The sequence below is a fragment of the Gadus morhua genome, chromosome 21 (genome assembly GCF_902167405.1).
Source record: "Gadus morhua chromosome 21, gadMor3.0, whole genome shotgun sequence".
Lineage (NCBI taxonomy): Eukaryota > Metazoa > Chordata > Actinopteri > Gadiformes > Gadidae > Gadus > Gadus morhua.
The window spans coordinates 14,389,120-14,412,811 of NC_044068.1; positions in this window are offsets into that span (position 1 = coordinate 14,389,120).

A 23,692-nucleotide genomic window follows, 5' to 3' on the forward strand; every position below is an offset into this window, starting at 1 on the left:
TCGGTCAACAAATTGAACCATCCTCAGAACCAGGTGGGTAGTGAGAGAAGGTTTTTTATATGTATTTATATCATATATGTTCCATTCACTCACTGTAAACATGCTCTTTATACAAACGCAGTGGCTAAACACATGTAACCATGAATCAGCACTTAATATTGGTTCATGAACAGCATGAAATACGGAAACATTTTGATGCATCCAAGCATGTGCTACTTTGTATTTATTTTTATTATAAATCTTTTTACTGGAAGATTAAGGACGTCACATTTTACAGGAAGTAAAACAGTATCCATTTTCATTTTATCTCAACCAAATAAAACCTTATACAAACATTTAATAAAAAAAGGGAGCAAAAGGAAAATTGTCTACTCATTGTCTACTCACTGTATTTCAATCAGGAGGTTATCGCCGATAAACTACAAAAATCTGGATACGTGAAAATACAACCTTATACAGTATGTGTCCGGAGCGACGTTCAATGAGGATTACCGGCTGATGTCACTGCCCTAAACAACACGTTGAAAAAGCTAACGCTACTTTTGCATTTCTTGCATTTCTTGCATAGGATTTCTCATTAAAAGTAAATAATTGAACAGCAAATAAAAAAGATAGAAAACAATCTCTTTGCTCCCTCCCCCCCCCCAAAGTCAAAGCCACAGAGGAGCATTACTAGGCAATCACAACAAACTTTATAGTCCACGGTGGAAAACAACGATAGCCATGTGTTTTATGTAATTGTATTGCATGGCGCTGACACCTGACGTTAGTAGGAGAGGAAGAAGGGTTCAATGCTTCCGGGGAAACGAGACGCAGTGAATTATGTCTCTTGTATGCAACAGAAAGCCAACGAGCCGCCCCGCCTTCGTCTGGGCCCGCGGATCCTTCCTTTCTGCTTGTGTTTACTTTCCACTTGTCTTAACCACCGCATCACATACAGCGTGTGTCATTAGTAGTGTGCCATGTAATTATGCATGTGGGTGTGTGTAGGCTTATGCACCGCGTGGTGCTCAATATAAGATATATTCATATGTTCTACCAAATATGAGGTGGTTCTCTCTCTCTCTCTCTCTCTCTCTCTCTCTCTCTCTCTCTCTCTCTCTCTCTCTCTCTCTCTCTCTCTCTCTCTCTCTCTCTCTGCGCTGACCTGTTGGCCCGGGGGTCGCGACCTGGAACTGGATTAGCAGGCTCTCATCCAGCTAGGCAGCGGATTGGGATTGACTCTAGCACGACCCGCCGTCCGCTTACTGCTAATTGGTTAACCCCTGTAATCCCAGCACGGCTACGCTGAGCCCTGCTTTTTAGACTGGAGCTTAGTCTCTCGCCCGCGCAGATATACTTCCATGTAAAGAGAGTTTTAATGCCTAGACACCCCCTCTCACCCTCCCTCCCCTCCCCACATGTGGTCAACATAGTAAACAGTAACAGTAAACATAATGTTGTACCATGTGATGCTGTCATGCTGTCATTTATTCATCCTTTCTCTGTTTCTCTGGCTCTCCCTCTCTCTGTCTCTTTGTGTCTCTCTCTCTCCCTCTCTTATTACCAGCGCCACTAGTCATTGTTGACAGTAATTATTCCCTTTGCGTGCATCCATCAGTCCGATATAAGGCATCGCTCGTGGTCTAACACAAAATGAATAACGTCGGCAGCAGGGGGAGGCCTTAATCGTAGAAGATTTCTCACACCTTCTCGTTTTTGCAGCGAGCACATTTTTCAAGGCACGTTTCACATTGACAACAGAAACGCGCATACTGTCCAATACATAATGGCTTGGTTTATGCAGAGAAAGAACTGTCTTGGGATGGATGCATATGGGGGCGGACGAACATGAAGGCATGTTTGCATTCTTATGTTTGATTACTCATGGACAGATCATCTATGTTTTTTAAGTTTTTTCTATCGTTGACTTAACTAACATAAACTAACAACTGAACACTAAAAAAATCTTTCAAGCTCCCACAGCATAAATCAACATGAAACGAACAGCCACACACAACTGAGATCTGATTGGACAGATGATCCAAATGAAGACCAACCGGTTGCCTTCCGGACGGTAATAACTTATTAGTAAATGACGTTGTTGTTTTGCAACATTCAATCCGCCACTCTCTTAATTCTCCCAGCTGAGTTAACCTGGACGGGGGCAACATATGTTGCTGTCGAATGGCATCGAAGACATTTTTTGTTGGGCCTTTTTTTACTTAGATCGTCCATCTTAATTTCTTTATGTAAGTCAAGTACTTGATTTTGCCTTGATATGAATGCAAGGCGGAAATGAATCAATTGAAGGGCTTGGTTGACATACTTTGAAGTAATTCACACACAAAACAGAAAGGCATAACTGCTTACCCTACAAGAAAAGAAATTGAGACTCAAAAGGAGGAAAATGGAGTGATGGTGGACTAATGGTCCTGTGTGTGTGTGTGTGTGTGTGTGTGTGTGTGTGTGTGTGTGTGTGTGTGTGTGTGTGTGTGTGTGTGTGTGTGTGTGTGTGTGTGTGTGTGTGTGTGTGTGTGTGTGTGTGTGGCTGCGTATGATGTGTGCAAGTGCTGGCCAATTTACTTCATAGTTCCTATACACTCGGTTGCTGTGGTTGTTGTAAATGAAAGGATGGATTAATCAAATGAAGGAAGTATGCAGTTAATGACCTGCTGGCCTCATTTGTCAGCTCTCGGTTTAACCATGAATCGACGTATCCTGCAATAAATGTGCTTGCACAAGTATCTCCACACAAACACACACACATGCACAGTCACCCATAATTACACACAGTCACACGCACACAGGCACAAGCACATAAACGCATGTGCGCACACATTAATAAATAAATATATGCTGTAAATGACAACTACACGCTTACACACGCACAAATCAAGCAAATAATCAAAAAGCTCTATCTCCAATTTCTCTATAACTATCAATGTATCCCTCCATCTTAGATAAAGTCAAAAGTTACTGCCTGCGGGCATTGTGTTTCTCTTCTAAAGTGCATCCTTCCAAACTTTATTTCTTCATTAGTTTCCGTTGGTTCTTGCAAACTCATACTTATTCCCTTTGGTTTCTGTGGCTTCAATAAAGTGGAAACTAGGCAGAGTGGTAAAGTGGAATAAGATCCTCCTATAAATGTTCCATGCGTAAATCAATGATGGGAGCGTAACAAAAAGGTTAGAAGCGATTCCACTGGGAAGCCTCTTCTTGAATCCTGAGTGGCTGGGATTTGGAGCTACAGATCTTTGATCATCGCGATATTGATTAGGAAATAATTATCCATCCCTCCCATCCATCAGCTCTTATGCCTTGAAGAAAAATATGGTCATTTCTCTGTGTGTCTCTCTCTCTCTCTCTCTCTCTCTCTCTCTCTCTCTCTCTCTCTCTCTCTCTCTCTCTCTCTCTCTCTCTCTCTCTCTCTCTCTCTCCACCAGTCATAAAATGAGACAGTGTGCCCTCTCCAAGCACCTGTCAATAACAAGGTCCATGCCCAACAGAGTCAGTGCTCTGAGTGGCCCTGGTTTACCCCGTGGGTCACGGGGTGCATGGCCAAGAACAATCACAGCGCGAGTGAACTCACCTCTTCTTCACCCTTCCGGGCTAACGCGCGTCGTTTCGGCCTCCTGCCTATTATTATCTATTATTGCACACAGAATCTGCCTCCATCGTCCTCGCTGAGCAGAGGTGGAGGAGGAGGGAGGAAGAGGATTGGACGAATCCCCCCCCCCCCATCCCCGGCCTCCAGGCTTGTTAGAGCGTGGTGGTGGCTTCGTACGACGTGTCCCCTGAGCCGTGAACACACACTCACAACACGGGGAGGGGGTGTGTGAGTCAGCGGGGTGGTCTATCTTCTCCTCTGCAGAATGGGAGGATGCACATTTCAAGTGTGTTGTTGTGTTGCGGTGTGTTGTGTCGTGTTTGTGTGCGTGCGTGCGTCGCATGCCGTTTATGTGTCTCCGAGTGTGTCTATTCCAGGCGTGAGGGCGGAGTGTGTGCACTAATCAATTTCCATTTTTTCCACCAATGTCTAATAAAAAAGGTTTTTGAAACTCGGTGATGCTAAGACGGAGCTGTGAAGTCGGGTCGATTTGACTCAGCAGTACGAGGTGATGTCTGACACTCGTTGGATGATATCGTAAATTTTGCGTCATGCTGCAGAAAAGAACATAACAAAATAAGTTCTTATTAATCCTCTAACAGAATTCACCCTTGATAGTATAGTTCAACATATAATAAACATGTATGTACTACAATGAACATATTATAATGTCAATGGAGAGTCTACCCAAATCGACCCCTAGGAGGAATATAGCATAGAGATAATTTCCCGTTGCCCCACTTGCCAAGGCTCTCTGGAATATAGCAATTATTGTTATAATTTGATATGTGAATGGTGAAGCTCACAAAGCCACAAGGATTTACCACATTTTACATAATTTCAAAAAAGACTGAAACATTTAATTGATAACATAATTCATGTTAGGAACCATGTTTGGCATAATCACCCCGCAATTACATATAATATACGTCTGTGATGATAATTAGGATAGTTTATCCGAACGCTGACGTTAATGATACAAATGTTTGAATGGATTCAACTGGACCAGTGACACAATCCCCTTGAATGTTCTCCGTTTATAATGGGTCGCATTACATGGTGGTGGTTAAGCCGGCACACAATTTCTCTCACCACTAAATGTGTTGCACTTCGCACCGGCCAACACGACCCCTTTTAAGACCGCATGAACTCCACAAGAGTTTGTTGGGGGAGTGTTTTGTTCCGGGGTTTTCTGGCCTTTGCAAAGTAGCAGTTCTATATAATTGGCCCTCATCTCCGCTGAGTGTTCTTCCTGTTAACCATCCATATTGGTCACGTTGGCAGCACGTGTTTAAGCCAGCCGGCCTTTCCCCAGCCATCATCATTGCCCAAACCATTTCTCGAAATCTCCTGAATATTTCTCCGAAGTGAGCGGCACGACGGCCGGTTGGGGGGACTGGTCCGGTGCCACGGCGTACTCGCCGTGCCCCCGCCACCACCCACACATGATCACAATCAACCAACACTCAGACACACTCTTTTAGTAATAACAGGGTGGGCGCAGTGCAGAATGTGTCCCGGGCAAGCCAAAACTAACCGCCACAAAAAATAAATGATTGCAGGGGTTGTTTCTATTATTATTACTATTATTATTATCACCACTGTTTGTCCGTATTTTCTTCCATTATTTCTTTCAATTATATTTTCTCGGTCCTGTTTAATCAAAAACAGTTGCCCGTGTGCTCCCCGGAGCAGTGCTCTGTGAGGCGACAGGCAGGACACAGCGTCGCTGCGGCTATTTATTCCCTGGTGGGCCCAGCCGAGGGGAGCTGTGGCGCGTGGCTGGGGGAGTCGGTGCCGGAGGTACTGCTGACTCAGCCAGACGTGCTGTGTACAGGGGTAAAACACAGGGCCCAGGCTCCTGTCGGCAGCCAGACCGCAGCAGCAATTTAATTCATGCTTCTAATCGTAGTCGACGAACAACCGAGGGAAAAAGATTACTGGTTACTCTGAAACAGAGTCCTGCTGCCCTGCTGGACTTTATGTAAGACAAGAGGAGAGACTTGATACGTAAGCAATTGTATGGATGTCGTTATTATCTTTCCATGCTCTGTTCTATTGTATTTCAGGCGTGGTCGGGGTCATCCGTTTCCAGACAACTTTCCTCCATCTACAATACGTTGTTAAGCACGCCACACCTTTGCACAGCGCACCCATGGAAATTGGTTACAGCACGCCCCGTAATAGACGCGTTCATTTTCTGCGTAATTCCAGTAATTGTCCCATTATGTGCCTTTTCCTGTCTGAGTGAAAGGGGAAATAGTTTTGTTTTGAATTTGGTCTGAACTCCCAAATCGTTGGGAGGCTCTGTGCTCATTTCCCCCGGCCTTCCGAGACAGCGTCTGTTCCTGTCACCTCGATTCAAAGTTGTGTGTCTCAAGAGATCTGCAATTCAAAGGGACGTCTACCGCTGTCAGGGGAAAATAGACAATTTGACCAAAAATATGTCATTACATAGTCAATTTCCTGTCCTGTCATTGCACTCCCAAACTTGGATGAAAATAGCCCACAACATTTTTGATGCCTTGTCACAGCTCTTCTCATTTGTTTTACCTCCGGAAAAATGCTGTTTCCTTGGTTGGTTTACGTTTGTTCGTTAGATTTCTTTTTATTTTCCGATTTCTTTTCAACATTCATTATTCACTCTTCACTTTACACACATACCTTTTATGTAGTCATCGGGGCACTTTAAACCAACACCACAGAATGCGTCAATCTTCCACTCTCCCATCCCTTTCACCCCAAAGGCCCGGGGCTGTTCAGACTGTTGATGTGTTCGCCTTAACCGGCCCTTGTAACCATCTTAAAAAGAAAAAGTCTGCCAATGAACTCCAGCCCATGTACTGCAGCGTACAGTGGGTCGGACGCAGTGTCTTAAGCTGGTCTTTGCTCATAATTGCCTACACCTGTCTGATTCCCCCTAGCTCAGCGTCTCCCCCCTGAGGCGTGCCTAGCAGCCGGGCCCCGCACGGCTCACTTTAATCAGAAGCTATAGGCAGCGCGGCGGTGGCCCCTGCTAGCTGTCAGCATGCTAACCGCCGTCTCTGTGCTACCCACAATCCCATTCATCATTCAGACACAGGCTAATAGCATGGTAGGCCCTTCCCCGGTATGCAGTGCTCTCGAATTCATAGGAAAGTAGTTGCGGTCGTTGTTTTGTTGTGGGTTTCTCTCCTTCCAGCGGACCGTCTTGGCTCAACAGGGCGGACGCAGGGGCGGCTAATTCGTGATGATCGATACTCTATTATTATGGTTAATGTGCTTTACATTGGCCCCCGGGCTGAGGCCAGGTGACCATAGTGGAGGAGGAAGTAGCAGACATGGGCAGAGGGGACGCAAAGTATTAAAGCTGACTCTTGCGCAGTGCAGAAACGGAGCCTCCTTGAACCTTTCCGAGTATAATGTGCTGACGACGACCAGCTAACTACACCAATGAAAACCCTGCTCTGACGAAACTGATTTAGGACAGCCCAGAAACATTCCTGTAGCCTATGCCTAATTGTTCTATGGCTGCAATTTCCTGCTATTTCTACGTGTTTCATGTCATGACTTTGATCTCATCAGAAACCGCTGACAGCAAGTGAATCGTGAGGCTGAGCCAGCCTTTGTTCATTAAATGCCAAAGGTCAAGTCACCGGTAGGAGTTTAACCACCGGTGTGCACCCTCTCAGAGCCTGCGGACAGACTTGACCGCTGTATTTTCGGTTTTCCTGATTATTGTCGGGTGGGATCGTACGAGCCTTGTGGAGTTGTCTGTGGTGTATCGTTCGCTCTCTGTCTGTTTTCCAAAATAGGTCGCGCCAGGTCACACCAGCCAAGCCATCTGTTGTGTTTAACCACGCAGGACACTGGAGAAACACCCGATAACCAGCACCCAGGCCATCGCCCAGCCCCAACAAGGTGGGCAGGCTGTCTGCCATTTCATCAACATGTTTTTCACCCGCTCCATCTGCTTGACAGGCCCACGTCCGAAGCCAAGCACCCTTCAGAGCATGTCAAGTGTTCAGGGGTTCCGGACCAAAACACAATGTGTCAAAGAAAAAAAACGACCCGTTTCCGGACTAATCCGACGATGATTAAACTACTGCTCGTGGTCTTCAAGCTGCCAGAATAGACAGCCGCGCCGACGGAAGGCACGCAGAGTCTGCCGTTCCCCTTTCACGCTCTCTATGCTCGTGCCTGTTCTACCAAAGGGACAGACTGGACAAGAAGGGGATGGGCGGTAACTTGTTTAACTTATTAACCCATTGACTCATAACCCGTTTATAACCATCCTCAACCCCCCCACCGTTTGTCAACTTCCCCCCTTCCCCTCCCCTCCCATCTCTCCATCCCAATGGTTTCCTCCTAATGGCCGCCGCCCCAGCCGTCCGTGCCGATTGGGTATTCCTGCGACGGCTTGTCTGGATCATTGGTATGCAGAGCGCGGGGCACACCGCTATCTGCCGGGCAGAATCAACGCGGGCCCCAGGTTTATTGAAATACTCTCTTCTCTTTCTGTCGGTAATTGCTCCAGCTCGCTCCGACTCCTCTCCCCGCGCCTCATCGCCTGCCTGCCTGCCTGCCTGCCTGCCTGCCTGCCTGCCTGCCTGCTTGCTCTGTCTGTCTGTCTCTCGCTTCACTCTCTCTCCCCCCTCCACCTCGCTTTGCCGTTTCCGCCCAGAACATTCTATTATTCTCTCTTTTCATCATGTCCATCCTCCTCCTCCTCCTCCTCCTCCTCCTCCTCCTCCTCCTCCCGTCCGTCCTCTGCTACCCGTGTCTCTTATTGCTTTTCACTTGTGTCGCAAATCACCATCTCTCTTCATCTCTCGCTCCCCCCCCCCCCTTTTTACCACTTCCTTCCTTCCTTCATTTCCTTTCCTATTCCTCCTTTGCCGCTGCTCTTCCCCCTCCCCGCACACACACAGGCGCACACACATGCGCACACGCATACACACTTGCACACACACACACACACACACACACACACACACACACACACACACACACACACATGCAAACACACACAAACACCCATGTGTACACACATGTCCACACAACCACACACACACACACACACACACACACACACACACACACACACACACACACACACACACACACACACACACACACACTGCTGCTCCTCTCTCCTCCTCCGGCACCTATGAGAGTCAAGTGTGGATGCTGAATCCAGAGGAGATGCCGCCATGGCCCCTTATGAATAGGTTATCTGTGTGTCAGTGATGCAGCGAATAAAAAGGTTATCTTATTACTCGCTTCATGAGTAGGGACGGGCCCACATATGAATATACGGTTGATTTTATGCTGCCACTTTCTGCCTTCCAAGGGAAAACCGCCGATGCTAACACTTGCCGATGCTGACATTAATTTGTGCATTCCGCTCCGCAACATCCAAGGCCCTTATCGTTTCTTTGACGCGTTTTAATGCGCTTGTCTTCGTACGCAGCATGCGCCGGTGACGTCTTCCTCGAGCCTGTCCTCTCACTTTGTTCCCGTTCAGGAGCTACTCTAAAAATAAACACTTAGCGTGGCGCTGTGCTCGGAGCTGCCTCAGCGTGACTCTGGGAACAGGGCCGCCGCCGCCGCCGCCGCCGCCGCTGCGCACGGTTCTCATTTCACAGCCCTTTACCTCTCCGCTCGTTTCCCCTTAACCCTCTGTCGCCGTCTTTTCAGGGTTTGTTGTTTGTTTGCTTGTTTGCTTGTTGACCCCCCTCCCCTTCTATATTTCTAACCTATGTCATGCCTGTTTGGTCCATGTGTGTTCTGGTCTTTTTTCTCTTTCATGTTACTTATCTCTAGTTCACTCACTTTTCTACCCCCACTCTTTAACTGGATCAAGCTGCTCCAAAGTGATTTGTACCGCATTGTGTGTGTGTGTGTGTGTGTGTGTGTGTGTGGGCGTGTGTGCGAGCGCGTGTGTGTTTCTGCGTGCATGTGTTTAAGTGTTTCTGCGTGCGGGTGTCTGTGAGTGAATGTACATAAGTCTGCTTGTATATGTGTGTGTGTGCGCGTGTGTGTGTGTGTGTGTGTGTGTGTGTTTGTGTGAATCCCCTGAGCAGCTCTCACCTCCCTTCGCCCCTCTCACTTACTTCCCACTTCCTCCTCCAGTGGTGAAGGTGATATACAGTTCAACATGGGATTACATCCCACCATAGCACCAGAAGGAGTAAGGGTGGCCCACAGACCTGGATCATCTCTAAGACTATAGGGGATCAGGCGGGATCTGTTCTGCTTTCAGATTATCCTAAAGAAGCACTTTTTCAGAAAAGCTTCCCCTTGAATCACGCATTCTTCATTTTGTCCTTCACTGGCTTCATTGTATTTCGTTCAAACCTCACTTTGAACGACTTTCTTTTTTTCTCAAATTAAGTTCTCTTGTTTGAATGTCATGTCAAGCACTCTGTAAAATGTTTGTCATTTTAATTGCAATATATATAAGTTTTAACCTTAAAAAAATGTCAAAGTTGTGCTGCGACCCAAAAACTCAAGATGGTGCAAAGCAAGCGGAGGCGATGGGGCGGCAGCTCATCAATTAGCGGGGGTCAGCCCAGATGGCAGAGCGCCCAGCACACAGTGTGAGTTGTCTTTGCTCAGCGAGGCGTTAAAGCCACACTGACCACTGGTGAGAGGAGCCGGGCCTGGGTCCCACGGCACTGTCACTGTCTTCCACTGGGTCCTTTCAGCGGTTGATCTCCTGGGTTTACTGACACCACCACTGGGATTTCGACCTACACTTGGCACACACGTTACTCTAAGGCAACGCTGAACGGTGCCCCATTTGGTTCTATTCATGTCAAAGTCAACCTTTCATCCACATATACATATATACAAACAAATATATATCAATGTTTATATATGTATATTTATATTTTATAACTTTAAAAACTCAAACACGCACCGCAACTTTAAATCAGACTTAAATGCTTTTAAATACTATAGTCGGCGTTTGCTTTAAACAGACCTAACCGTTAATTGGGGGACAATGGACAAATATGTTTTACCAAACGGAGAGCCATAAGGCGTAGCGAGGAGGTGTGAGGGCGTGGTCTTTAGTCTTCTTGTCACCATGGCGACCACACGAGTCTCCCTGCAGCTCAAGAAGAGGACGTGGCGTGGCGTGTGGAGGGGTGCGGCCAGGAGGGGTCTATAGTCTGCCCCCCCCCCCCCCCCCCCCCCCCCCCAATAGGAACAGCAGTGCCTCAGACCGCAACAGGTGCAGAGGCAGGGAGGCCCCCTGCTGCCACTGATGGCTCTCAGGACTTTCCCCTTCTCTTTGTTAGGGGGGAAGGTGGGGGAGGTCTGGAAGACTTTTCCTTTCGACATGTTGGTGAAGTCAATTACGGTCAATACATCATCGTTCTTATTTCGTTACACTTTGGATGAATCAAATCCATCATGTCGACCCTTGAATGCCCGCCAGGCTGAGAATAATTTGCTGCACGCTGGAAGCACTGTGTTAAATAACCCCAAACTCGTGGTTGGATGAAAAGAAGGAATGGGTATTCACACTGGCACTGTGTGAGATGCACTAATGCGTTCATTAATCATTGCACATTTGAAATAATTGACTTCACATCAAACCCAAAATAGTCTAGGGGTGTGTAACGGTGCGGTGAGTCTATCCAAAGAGCAGTGCGGCCCGCGGGGGGGGGGGAGGAGAGAGAGAGAGAGAGAGAGAGAGAGAGAGAGAGAGAGAGAGAGAGAGAGAGAGAGAGAGAGAGAGAGAGAGAGAGAGAGAGAGAGAGAGAGAGAGAGAGAGAGAGAGAGAGAGAGAGAGAGAGAGAGAGAGAGAGAGAGAGAGAGAGAGAGCGCGAGAGCTGGCAGAAGGAGGCTGCTCTTGACCAGCCCCCGCCAGCTTCAGGTGTTTTTACATTTAACTAAGGACCCACTCAGCCTGGCCTGCAACAACAACAACAAAAGACAGCAACCCAGGGAGTCAAGTCAGTGAGGTCGTCTCACAGGACGTTGCCCTGTCAGAAACTCACACAGGATACACATTGTGACAATTCCCCGGGCTGTAGTGCTGTAAACGGGCTCATCTTTTTAAATTAACAACAGCCGACACTCTCCGTTTAAGAGCTGTTTTTAATTATCTGGCCGTCCGCTAGTTTACCCCTCCTGCCTAAAGGCATGGGATGGTTCTGTTGTCGGGCTAATGATGGCTGATGGGCCCCAAGGCCTTGTTTGATTGGCTGCTTTATGTTTGTAGGCGTACAGTGCAGGTGTGAAGAGTTTGCCAGCAACTGTGTAGGAGAACCCTCTTGGGACTGAAGATAGTTGGCAGTTAATACCCTCTCAGTTAAGGAGGCGAAGGAAAAATAAACCCGAGAAACGTGTAAGTATTCAAAGTAGGGTGGTGGTATTGCTGCTCTATTGTTAATATGAGGCCATGATGAATACTATGGTGAGCAGATGGATTTTGCACATTACTTTTTGCTTTCACATTTTGAGTATTATTTCACATTTGCTGTATAGTTGTGGTATAATTAGCTTTTCCTTATTTACATTTTTTACTTTCACTTTGAGCATCGCTACAATTCCCCTGACACTGAGTCTCTGATCTGATCCAGTTCAGCTCCACAGGCTCTGTTGTTATCTATCTAATCTAACCTACTTTCACTTCAGCTGGAATAAGCTCACTTCACTTCTTTGCCCTCTTTGGGGTCACTGAAAGGATATTGTGTGGGTTTGTGTGTGTTCGTGGGTTTGTGTGCACGCGTGCGTGCGGGTGTGTGTGTGTCTGCGCGTGCGTTCTCTTTTGTCTGCCTTATGCGTGTGTCCTCACCCATTGTCGCAAATTATCTTTTCCATTAATTTTGACACGGCAGGATATTAGCATGTAGTCAGCTTAAGGCTACATTCAGAGTAGAACAATGGATGTAATCCAGAGGTTTCAGGGGTTCGGGTGACTACACCTATTCTGCAAATTCAAATCGTCAAATTAAAAAAAGAAAATGGCCGTCGAGATTTCCGTGAGATTTATTTCTTACAATGTTATCAAGGAGAGTTTTACTGGCGGTTCAACCTGAAGGGTCTTTCAATTTCAACTCCCTTTGAAATCCACTCGGTTCCTTTGTGGAACACATTAGCTGTAGATCTGTGCGGTGAAGGCGGAGTAATCAGGTGTAGCAGGCACGCTATTTGGACTTCCACATCCTGCGTCCGAGAACACAATTCAACCTTCTCTCTTATCGACTCCATCTTGCTCCTCCGTGCTGGTCATCGGGTCTATATATATCTATATCGATGTCACCCTTACAATACTTCCCCCTTGCTGTGTATTGCAAATCATCTTTTTCACAAAACATCCCCTAATTCCTCCCTGTCCCTCCCATGAACTCCCCCTTTAGGGATAGGCCAGTCAAGGCTTACTGACCTTCCGATGCATCCCTTCCCTGCAGTGTCCTCCTGCTGATGTTCTAGCATAGACGAGGTGAATACGGGCTGTACACTCAGAACCTCCCCAGACGGCTCCACACTCTGTGTCCTCTTCCAACGGTGCAACGTAAAGCCCCAGTTGGATTCAAACCGAGGACCTTTCTTGCTGCTAGACAGCAGTGCTAACCAGAGAACCACTGTGCCAACACACACGAACATCACGTGTGTGTTTCTGTGTGTGTGTGTGTGGTTGGGTGTATGTATGTGTGTGTGCGCGCACGGAAGTGCTGTTGAAACGCAAGAGGCCAGCTCTCCAGAGAGAACCGTTGGCATAAGAAAACCCTCTGAACCTCTGCAAGATGCTTGACCCTCGCATGTCAGAGGACCAGGCCCCGAGGCGACGCCCCCCCCCCCCCCCCCCCCCCCCCGGCCCTCGAGTGCTCTGTCCCACAGGCAGTTCATCTGGCTAGTTCATGCAGACACAATGCACGTGCGGGGGGGCAGGGAGGAGAGGAGGACGGGCGGGCGGTGAGACCAGACAGCCCTGCCCGGTGGGAGGGCTCCATTGAATGGGAGATCAGCATGGTTGAGCGGCTCACAGTGCAGGCAGTGTGCTCAACACCAAGCTGAAGAAAATACGATATGCTGGGGAGGCTGCTTGGTTTTTGTGTCGGTTTTGGCGGCGAAGGCAAAGGGAAAGGCTGCCGATGGTGAACCAGAATGCACTTTGAAGGGTTTATTTAGAATTGGTATTAATGGCCTTGAACATACATCGATGATTTAAACCCAATTTTTATTATTTTATGTATGATTTGTATGTTTCTGTATGTCTACAGTTTATATTAAATTCACAATACAGAGTGGAGCTAAAATAAAGCTGAAACAGGACCGTATCCTGGGCTGTCCCCGACCTATCCCCAGCTACAAATTATGTTTGTTTGGACAGACTTGTCTAGGAATGTCATTCCAGAGGAAGTTCATCTTCAGAGCAAAGTTGTTATTGTTTTGGGTTGCTAGCTACACAATACAATATATTGTACCAATTTCTGCATCGCTTCACAGAGCCCTGGCAGGATAAAGGAACCATGTGACTGTGCTGTGCTGTATGCCATGCTGTGCTTGCATGTGATTGGCTCATGAGTGCTTTGTCCCTTGGCTTGCCCATGGATTTCTCAGGTGCTTCAAAGGTCTCTGGTCTCAGGTGATTTATGTTATAAATGTTTTCCAGCAAATACTGATTTCTCTCTCTCTAACTCTCTACCTCTGGCTCTCTTACATATTTATTCATCTATACATATACTGTATATGCAATCATTCATTACAGGTCAAGCAAATCAGTAGTCCGGACAACCATAATGAATGCTTGCGGTATGTGCGTCATGAGCAGGCCAATATGCATTACAGTCATCTTGTGCTAAGGTCTTGTGCATTATTTCGCTCATACGGTACACACAATCTTTATCTCCTCCGTGGTTGAAGGATAAAGCCTGACTGTTTGTTATTATGGGTCTGTTTTTGTGATCTATTCTTTATATATTCCCTTGAGTTTGCGCTACATCCTGTCTTTTGCAACTTGTGTGTTGATAAATTACACCTAGAGGAGGATTGGGCATGAACGTTTTCTCTTCAACGATAACAAAATGAAACTGCTTGAGTAAAAAGCAAATGAAATTGTACATATTATGCCTTGTTTATCTATGCTTCGCATTGATATGACAAATGGAGTGAGGAAGGGATCGTTCAGCAAGGAATTCAATTTGACTTTGCAATCTAATCACATGGTTGTTGTTGTTGTGCCATGGGAGAGGAAAGAGTCCTCTCTTGAAAGACAAAGAGATGGCGAAACACAGTCCCAGCATGCAGTCACAAGGCGCCCTGGCCCCTGGTTCCCTTTTCTCTGTCTGGGTACTGGGGGATTAATAATTAAACAATGTGCCACGCTGTGATCACAGAATAGTAGCCTTTGAGCACCAATCATAGATGACATGGCGGATTCACGTCTGGTATCTCGCCTAACCTCCAGGAAGGTGGCGTGTATGGCATGGTGGTTCTGACCAACCCTGGTGTTTGAACATTCTCAACGGCATGTTCGCATTATCTCTTGTGCAAACATGGTCTCGCTGTGATAATAAGTCGCGGGCAAACAAATGCCAACGTGCAGCCGTCTCTGTCGATCGGGCGGTGGTTAAACACAGGCCGAGAGACGGTGAAGATAAAACAGAATGGACGACAGTGTGCTCTTAACAACATTGTTGCTAAACGAGTGGTTGATGATGGACATAGCTGCAAAACAACAGGGCAGATTTACAATAATATAAATGTATTTTTGTTTTGCCAAATTCTTTTCTTTATTTGCACAGGCCGTGACATGCGCACACTGAGAATGTCCGATCGCAGCGAGAGATATGTAGTCCATGTCAAACGCCAGGAGCGATGGCGTGGACAAACAGGTTTGTGGTGTCTTCAAGGATCACGTCAACCATGTTTGTCATGAACTATTCCCCAGAGAGAAGTGATTATCGTGATGTTTGAGAACGGGGGGTGGGGGAGGGGGAGTAGCACAACTGCTAGCTTAACTGCTATCGTGCTCTACAGCTCTTTCAAGATGAAAAGCGGGGAGATGATGCAGGATGCGACAAACTGACACAGAACCATTAGTCAACGTCACCCGTCTCCGCCGGGTTAAAAGGCACCGGTTGTGTATCTCGCCCTAACATTCCTTGAATCACCTTGTGTTATCCACGGCCCGTAAACAGTCGGATCCACCAGTGAAAATTTGATTTTGCTTGATTTGTTTGATTTCCTGCTCAGATCCAATCGTCTTCTCGGCATGAATAAATCGATAAAATCAAAATGAAATAACTCGAACTAGAAGATGCACCATCGCAAACTGTGTCAATCTAATGCATAGTCACACAAATCTGATTTTAGATAACAGATCTCAAATCTTCAATCTCCAGGTGAGCTGAGATCTGGGGGAACAAGGCGATTCACTTTCTTTCGCTTTAAATTAGTTTAGAGCATGTGGCTGGAGGCGGGGATGTCAGAACTGTCAAACACACACTGGAGCACAACGGAGTCAAGATTGTGCGTAAAGAATTGTCTGTGTAAAATTGGTGAAGCGTAATGCTGAGTTTATTGGTCAACCGGACAGATTTGTATGGGCCTTACGCATACACTAACTAGGCCTGTGTTGCTGAAACATAGTACAACATAGATAACCTAATGCATAACATTAACTGCTTTATACAAGGGACCAAATGGATGAATTGACTCTGTTGTCTTCTACCAAATATAATATCTCAATGCTAATGGACAAAAGTTCTTCATTAATACAGACTGTTTGAATGTAGTATACATTGAATCATTATTTCCAATGGTTTGCTTCAAATAGTGAAGATATATATAAAAAAAAACTGTTATCCCGTCTATGTTCAAAAGGAAATGTTGAGTGTTGCCCTGGAGGGTTTCATCTGTCACCAAAAGTGACAAGCGGATGTCAGAGTAACGCTGTTCTTGATGAAGGGAATTATTTGTCAAGATCTGAAGACGGGAAAAGCAGTGGGAGTCTTGGAGCAGATCCTAATGTCTCTTTGTGATGTGTACACACACCCCCCCCCCCCCCCCCCCCCCCACACACACACACCCGCACACACACACACACACACACACACACACACACACACACACACACACACACAGACACACACACACACACACACACACACACACACACACACACACACACACACACACACACACACACACAAATGATATATCTAAATCTAGGTCTCTCTGCCTTTATCGTTGTCTCCTCCACAGTGTTTGTCAGATATTGTCTTGTCAACATTGACATTTGGATACTAATAATGGTTAAACAATCTCACTGGTTAAAAATGAAGGTGTTTACTTTTTGAGTTTATTAGGTCATTAAAACAAATGGACTTATAATAGTATTCAAAAATGAGGTCCTCTGACATGCAACGGTCAAGCATTTTGCAGAGGTTCAGAGGATTTTATGCCAACGGATCTCACTGGAGAGCTGGCCTATTGCGTTTTATCAACACTTGCGCACGCACACACACTTATGCACACACACACAAACACACACACACAAACACACACATGATGTGTGTGGGTGTTTGCACAGTGGTTCTCTGGTTAGCACTGCTGTCTTAACTTCATTGATTTATTTGAGTTTCTGAAAGGGACTTTGCCATGCATAAATCATTTTTAATCATCTATGTTTGTATTAATTTACCTTAACCGATTCTATTTGAATCAGTTTTGCCAAGAATAGGGCGATATGCCTTATTGGCAAAAATGTTTGTTCTTTCATTACTATTTTTAATTGTACAACCTGTCTTTATGTTTATATCTAAGATTAGTTGATGGTTCTCATTGTCTCAACCCAAGGAGCTTGCACTCCTGTGCTCTGAGATTTCAGGCAGGCTACAGTTCACTTACCGACAAAAAAGGCCAGTAATGAGAAGGAATGTCTGACTCTTACACATGCTACCTTTAAGTAAATAAAGCTGAAAATAAAAGAAGAAGGACTCAAAAAGTAATGATAGTGTGTAAATAATAACGCTAGACCCTTAACTTACTTGGCAGATGCCCACTTGCGCTACCATTTGAGAAGCGTTTAAATCAAAGCGGCAGAAGCAGTGACCGTCTTCAAAGCGTGCAACAAGACAAACTGAATCGAGCAACCAAAGGCATCCCCTTCGATGTGTGTTCAGATCTATTGAGCTCGTAACCCCCTTCTCCAACTCTGGCTTCACCACTCTATTCAAAGATGTGCCGGCGCGCTGTTGTGTGTGTGTCTGTGTGTGTGTCTGTGCAGGTATGTGTGTTAACCAGGGGCGTCAATAAACATTAAACATTCTCCTCCATCTGTCATTTGAACAGTTATGCCTTGGGCGACTGCAGCTCTGCTCGGGCTAAAGGACAGAAAGGAGGATCGTTCATCACCTCCAAATAATGTTTTCAAAGAAGACAGGAGCTGTACTCACACCTGTAACGTGAGGTTTACTATTAAGGATGTACATTAACGTCAAAGGGTCCTTTGTAACCTTAAGGGAATCTTTGAGTGTAACCTCAAATCAGGTGAGGGCATAATAAAAAAGATCATTGAGGATTGAAGTGGAGTGAAGGAAATCATTTTCTATAATGTTGTTTCAATAAGTAAATGAAGCAATATATTTTACTAATTTGAAACTATTGCTTTTTATTGTATATTTATACAGGTTAAATTGTGTTCTTATTCACACTACATTCAATTATTATACTCTTTATTCAAGTGGTGCACCCACGTGTGTGTGTGTGTGTGTGTGTGTGTGTGTGTGTGTGTGTGTGTGTGTGTGTGTGTGTGTGTGTGTGTGTGTGTGTGTGTGTGTGTGTGCCCTTTTTGGTGCCCTTGTGTGTGGGTGTGTGTGTATGTATATGCCTTTGTGTTTGCTTTAAGTTAGTTCATGTTCATAACTACATTGACTATTGTTGGTTAGTGGAGAATTAATGCACTCTTTTTGTATATTTTTGAATTAATATCTCATGGTGAGATATTAAGATATACTCATCGTGGTACTGTTGGACAGCTGAGGCTACACAGAGAGATCACGTTACAACAGAAACCTTATTTTGGCAGTTGAAGCTCATTTGGTTATCTCACAACATTTGTTTAAGGTTGGGGTTAGCACTTTCTTTCGTTATGGTAATTACCCCTTTGGGATATCGTATGGTTGAGTTCAATCACCTTCACACAGTTCATTGTGTGAAGAAATAAATCAATTGTTGTATTCCCCGTATTCAACAATGATGACATATAATTCTGGCAAGGTTTCATTAACAGTAGCCCTTTCTCATTCAAAATAATTTAGCTTTTTACGTGATGCCAGCTTTATTTGATAAAATTGTCCATATTTGATATTATTTTACATTCAAAGTGCAATTTAGAGTTTTGTTAAAGGTACACAATAAAAGTATTTGATTGTATTTGTATGATATTTCACAGCATTGAGAAAAAAGAAAAGGAAACAAAGAAACGATGGCGCTCCTCAAATGTCACACGGAATAATTGGTCTGCTCGGGAGAATGATGAACTAAACCTCACATCATTTGCATCCAAATGTTCTCCCTTTCTGTGTACAGTCTGGAGGAGGGATCCCCATTTACTATCCCACATAATTCATCTCCAATGAGCAGCCCAGATGATGGGCACAACAGATGCCCGTGCCATCATTTGCATGTAAATTACATTCATTTGGCCAAGGTCAGTTTGAGGCAGCAAAGAAAAGAAATCACACGCCGAATTTCTTATTCATTTGTTTTTTTATTTATTTCTATTTTGTTTCTTGCGGGCGGATATTGATATGCGGCGTGTGTTAGTCTATTAAACCTTGACCTTTTACTGGCTTTGGAGTGTGAGCAGAATATTAGGAGGCGAGTGTGTCGCCTATCGAGTCTGGGATTGGAGGGGAGGGCTACGAATCAGCAGCCGACCGGTAGAACCGCTCATTTTCCACTTTTAGGATTTTAGTTTTTGTAACAGTGACCCTCTCTTAGAACCAGAGTGGAGATTATGGGAGCCCTATTTTTACACTTTTAAGATAAGTTGGGATGATTGGAGGGGAGAAAGAATGCATGGCAGACTACAATTAAACTCGTCTGGAGGCCAGGCTCGGGCTGAAGGAGATAGACACAGTGGTTGAATTTCTTTCTAAATCCATGTTGCTGTATGATAGGTCGGGAAAGCTTTGGAATAGGGATATTCTTTCTGAGACGTTATCACAGTGGGTGCTGACCCACATGTCCACAGATCTCCAACTACAAGACCTTCTAGAAACACTACACAGCGGGAAATAGAGATGTTATCTATGTCTGCCATATGGTTTAATATCAGATCAAAATACCCACATTTCAGCACAAACGTTAAAGCTCTCCCTTGATCAGCAGAATATTTATATTTTGGAGTGCACATCTGTAGCGTGCTTAAAACAGATCCCATTTTTGAGACTCTAGGTCCTTACATATCTTCTTCATGGTCATTATGATTAGTTTTACTATGCAGAATGTCGGCATGTGTAATTTGCAGTAGGTTTGTACAGCTCATTTTTTGAAATGTGTAGGACTTTGAGTTTCTTCTCTCTAATCTTGCCTCCAGAGAATGGGGATTTGCTTCAGTGTGAGCCTGCATATTTTATCCTCCTAAACACGGCGACGGCTGTTTACAGTCAAATGTGGTTCCTCTCTACTGAATATACTTTTATGGCAAATGTCTGTCTGTCTGTCTGTCGAGACATGACATGAACATGCAAAGATATTTTATTCATTCATTCCTAGATTTTGCAAATAGGAAAATGTCAAACTGAAAACTCAATTCAAATACTTTTAATGGTGCACAATTGCACATTGGGGTTTGACTTCTCTCCAACGCCACAGTGCTACAGTAAAACCTTTACGAAAATAGTTAAATTGTATTCATTGTTATTGAAATGCTTGCCATGTTTATTCACTCTTACATACTGTGGTTCACATTCTGAGGTTTAACTAAATGACTTACGGATTGCTTTCAAGATTCATAAACATAAGGTAAACAAACCCATTCTTTCTTTCCAACATAGTCGGAGTGTAAAAGGCCACACAGGTGCAGCTGCTTTGCTTTGTTAATTACAGTCCAGGTGGATGGGTTATTCCTCCAACCGACTTTTGTGATGTGGAGTGCCCCTTTACCTGTTCAACACAACAGTAAAAAACAACTAGAGAAAAAAACGACACAATAAAAGCACCAAGGCAGTGTAGTGTAAAATCGTCAGAAAGCATTCCCTCAAACGCCTGAATGTAAAATTGGGCTTTCTGCACAAATGCCATTTGAAGTTGGTCCGAGCATGTGACCTTGTTGAAGAATCGAGCAACACAAGGTTGGATTGCCAGGTGCAAGCTCAATCTAACACATTTTATGTCCGTTCTGGTAAAGAGAATCCCTGGGCCTCACTTAAAGCCATGAAGACTTAGCTTATATTTATACACACGATGCCGTGAACTACTAACATCCTTGAAAGCCAACATAGCACGTTGTGCAGCAATTTAAATATCTCTGTGACCAATGTGAATATGTTCACAGCATCCGCAACCCAAACTCTCTCTCTCTCTCTCTCTCTCTCTCTCTCTCTCTCTCTCTCTCTCTCTCTCTCTCTCTCTCTCTCTCTCTCTCTCTCTCTCTCTCTCTCTCTCTCTCTCTCTCTCTCTCTCGATATAAAGATTTATATTCATGTACCTCGATCTTTATATAAATGCATGCCTCGGCTCCACAGAAAAGCATTTACCAATGCATTTAGATGGAAACATTATTAAAATGACAAATACATTCTACGGCGTACACACGAGTGCCACTGAAGCAGTGTGTTCAGTGTGTGTGCGCGCGCCGCTCTGCACGGGCCTGTGTAACGTGACCCTGAGGACGCCTCTGAGGGGGACTGTGTAATTGGTCCTGAGGATGTTGTGGCCCCCCCGCCGAGTAAATGAGCGCCGACGTTTGACCCCTCGCTGCTCCAGCTCTGTGGCGGTTCCGGATTATTCCGCCATCTATCTCTCTCTCGCAGCAGCCACCACCACCAGCAGCAGCAGCAGCAGCCTCCCCCACCCCCACCCCCTCCCCGCACCCGGGGACATCTACAGCATGGCTGTCATAGCTGCTGTTATCGAGGTACAGTCACACGCAATAACCATGCAGGAGTGAATCTGTAATTAGATGGTTTAGACGAGGAAGAGGAAAGGCGGACAAGAAGCAACAATTGGCACCGTTGAGACTTACTGCTTCCTATGCGCTGAATGAAATACGCAACTTGTGTTAATTATGCATGGGAGAGATACAGTTTAGATTTGAATCTTAACTCGGCTGACTTTTTCAGGACCCCGCTCAACGTCAAAGATGAATGAACTATAGCTTCAGCACAGCTTCTCGCTTCACCGACAGGATGTTTGCTGTGTGCACCATACATCAATGGCAGGGCCTTGCTGAGATCAAACAGCATGGATCCGGGTGGACACCAAAGCAAGCCTATGGCCTACTTATGGTCTTCTATACGGAGTAAGCTGCAGGAACTTTGGCAGTGTGTATGTGTGTGTGTGAGAGGGCGTGCTTTTGGCTCGCTAACTTTATTTTACTTTTACACCTTGATGTTTATCTACAGGTTCAGTCGAATTCCATGAACTTAACTTAAACCTCCCCCCGAATTGCCATCTTCTTGTACAGTCTACAGACACGATTTCTTTGTATCCTATTGCTCATGGATTTCGCATGAAACAATGTCTGCTTAGCAGCGCATTGCAACCGGTCTTTTTATGTTCCTCAATAATACATTGTTGAATGATCTCACCTCATTTCAAAACTATCCAGTTCGCAAAGATGACCTGCTGGGGAAGGAATGAGGCAATAATCCCCAGCTTGATCCGATTGCTTTTGCGTAAACTTTATTTCCCGGCTTTTATGGGGTTGATCGTAGCTTGGACCTACGCAGAGAAAAAACAAAAACAAATCCAGTCCGTGTGTATATTGCGCTGAGCTCATCGATGGCGCCTTTGGTAATTATAATGTGAATTGTGTGTGAAAACAATCCTAGCAGCCTTTGCCACAATTATGCCGCATTTGGCGACTCAAATGTGTGCAGAGATTCATTCACTCACTTGTCCAAATAGCCTGTCTGCAGACTCCTCGTTGGACATTGACATGGGTTCATAAGGCAGAAGGCGAGAATGAAAGGGATGTAGAAGGTCATTGATGTTAACAAAGAAACTTGCAAAGCGATTGTTGGCTTACCTAGAATTGAACGTGCAATTGGTTAGCATATTAATGTTGAGGTAGAAGTGATGATATAGAATCATAATTTATCCCTGGAACTTCTTTTGTGTCTTTTGAACGGTTTGTAGTCGGAAGAGTAATGCGCTTGGATTTCCATTGTTCAGTTCAGGAAATAGCTTCAGCCAGCCTAAACCCTCTCCCACATAACGATCCTTGATGAAAAACTAAACTCATTTCACGTGTTTCCCACTGTGACACTGGGGAATAATATTGCCACCTGTTCAATAATGATCTGACTAAAATATCACCATATAAGGAGGTATCGTATTAGATGATGATAGAAGATGATACATCTGCACTGTGGAGCATAAAGGGAGGCTAATTTAATCTTTAATCAGCTCCGATGTAACCCATCAATATGTCTGCGTGTGCTGGTGTAGCATGTTTGAAAGAATGTGGCACCTTTTAATGCCAATGTGCTGGCCCCACGGTCCTCATGGATTGGTTAAAAGGCTCAGGGCTCTTTTCATTAATTTGATTTGCTAACAAAGGGCTCATACCAATGAGTGTCTATCTGGGACTGAATATATATTGCTGTGAGAGTACATGGCTTGTCTTTGTCTAATTACCCTTTTGTCTGTAGCCCCCGAGAGGCGAAAGTTTGAGGTTCTGCTTGAGCAAGGAAAATAAAATGAGTCTGAAATAATGCTTTGTCATTCAGTTCACTTCTTTGTTTTGTTTTTCTGTCCATATTGTTTGAGTTTTCCTGTCAATCGGATATTCACGTGTGTATATATTTAAGTTGGTACTATTTCTTCATAATATTTCCATTTTATTTTATATTTGATCATACATCAAATATTTCATGCTGAGCAATCATCAACCATTTTGTCAGAGAATGTAATTTTTCTCCTTCCTTA